Consider the following 2540-nt stretch of genomic DNA (forward strand, 5'->3'; position numbering starts at 1 on the left):
CCTGTGTATTGAGGGGGGTGGGAATTATTCTCACTGTAAAGATTTGTTCCCTCTTTTGAGCTACTGCATCCATAGGTGTAGGTCAAGTTCATCAAATTGTATTACTCTTTTTTTCATCTTCTTTCATCTTCTAGTTGAGCTCTGATCATTCAGCCATTGAAGCCAGGTCAAGTGGGTATTATCTGTAAGTGTGAGTGTTCTTGTGCATATGCCCTCTCTTCATTCTCCACTCTAGTCCTCTGTGCCTATGTCACTGACTCTGGGCCTGGCCTTGTTTTGACTGATGATATGGAGCTTTTCCATCATCTCTTTCTGCAGATGTAGTCAATTTGATATCTATATATTCCATCTGGTGAGAGATCCCTAAACTATGTTACCTTGATTTATTAGTTTCAATTGTACAGCTTCTGGGGCTTTATTGAAACATTTAAATCTAGGTCAAAGCAAGATTTCAAATGCATGAAAAGATTAACACATAATGGTTTCTACTTTAGAATGTATCTCGTTTTCATAGTTTTATCATCACCTGCTAAACGTTTAAGGAATATTTTTTAAAGTGTTTTGAAGTACAAGTGTAGACTTTATCTTAAAAGACAAAAGCAATGAATGCTTACTGATCGTCCAAGAAAAACTATGAATTGCCACTCACACATATGCACTCCTTCATAGTTTCAAAGTTGGAAAACCTCTCTTTTAAAGAGAAAAAAAGCAGGTAGATAGAGAAATCATTAAAAGTTGGGTAATATATTTTCCCTGAGTTATAAGAACAACCTAAAATTATTATCCACTGTTAATAATGAAGAAATGAGCATCCATTACTAATTTGTTTTGAAAATAATGATTAAAACAAAATAAACCATACTTTCAGATACATTTTAGATGGAGTGGGTTAATAAATGCAATAAAGGCCTAAATTATGCAAGAATTTCATAGATGTGCTATAATGTGATCCCAAATATTTATATAGCACATTCCATTTCACTTTCATCAGCAAAAGAATATCAACTATTTATTCCACACCAGTGTGACCACTTGTGCCTTAATCACAGAACACTCACATTGTAATATATTCTTTAAAATGTACTTGTCCTGCACTAAATACCAAAAGAAGTGCAGGATGTGATGGAGGAGAACTTAGTCACCAACCACTGCCCCAGAAAGTCTCCTTGGTATGTGGTGAATGTCAACACTGATGTTTTCCATAGAATTGTCTATACTTCAGTGGATGCATGATGTATATGTATACATACATAAGGGTAAAGGAGCTCTGGTAGCATAGTGATTATGAGTTGGGCTGGTTATCTCACAGTCAGCAGTTCAAAACTACCAGTGGGCCCAGGGGAGAAAGAGGCTTTCTGCTCCCATAAAGATTTAAAACCTCGGGAATCCTATACAGGGTTGCTATGAGTCGGAACTGACTCCACGGGAACATAACCACCACCACCATCATGAGGGTGAGTCAAAAAATTTTCTCACTGTGGCTGTAGATTTTATTTTAATCAACTTTTAAGAAAGACGAATACATCATTTTCCCACATAATTCCTTGCTTTTCAATACACTTTGTACATCTGTCAACAAGCTTTCATATTACCTTAATTAAAAATGTTTTACGTTGAGCTGTGAGCCATGAATACACCACTGCTTTCACCTCATCCACTTCATCAGAGGTAAATTTTCATTCTCTAAAGGCTGTTTTCAGGGGACTAAACAAGTGAAAGTCTGATGGACCAAGATCAGGATTATAGGAAGAATGCTTTAACACCTCAAAATGAAGTTTTTGCAGAGTGTCAACAGTGTGGGCAGAGGTGTGAGGATGTGCATTGTCATGCAAGATCACAATGCCTTTGAATAGCAGTCATCTGTGTTTAATCCCAAATTTAGGCATTAGCTCTTCAGTGAGCATCTCACTGTAAAGAACACTGTTGATTGTTGAACCTTTTTCCAGATAGTGTTCCAACACTGGCCCTTGAGAATCCCAGAAAACTGTAAGCATCAATTTCCCAGCTGATGGTTGATTTTTGAGTTTTTTCTTGGTCAGCAATCGAGGATGCTTCCATTTCATACTCTGCCATTTACTCACAGACTTGTAGTGATGAATCCATGTCTCATCACCAGTAATGATTTTATTTTTTTAAGAAACTTTTACTTTCCTTTGAGCATTGGTCCAAATTTTGTTTGCAGCTATCCAGGTTCACACTTGCACAGCAGTGACCTTGAAAAGAAAACACTGATAAGACAGTGCAGTCAATAGAATTTTTTTAAGCTTGTATTGTGAATTGAGTGATAGTCTACACACCTGAATATTATTTTTCACTCAACCAATTGTATCTTGTTTCATTGTAATGATTACAATCCCTTTTTTTGGGAGGGCGTATACACAAAACCGCACAGGAATATATAATCGTTTAAACAACCAAAGGACACATTTTGCAAACCAGCCCCCTGCCTGTCAGCACACAGCCTTTCTCTTTCCTTTAGTCTAGAGTTCTCAGATGCTCTATCTCTTCATACCATCATCTTTGCCTCCATCTCTGGTGTC

Source organism: Chrysochloris asiatica, unplaced genomic scaffold, assembly GCF_000296735.1.
Source record: "Chrysochloris asiatica unplaced genomic scaffold, ChrAsi1.0 scaffold00352, whole genome shotgun sequence".
Taxonomy (NCBI): domain Eukaryota; kingdom Metazoa; phylum Chordata; class Mammalia; order Afrosoricida; family Chrysochloridae; genus Chrysochloris; species Chrysochloris asiatica.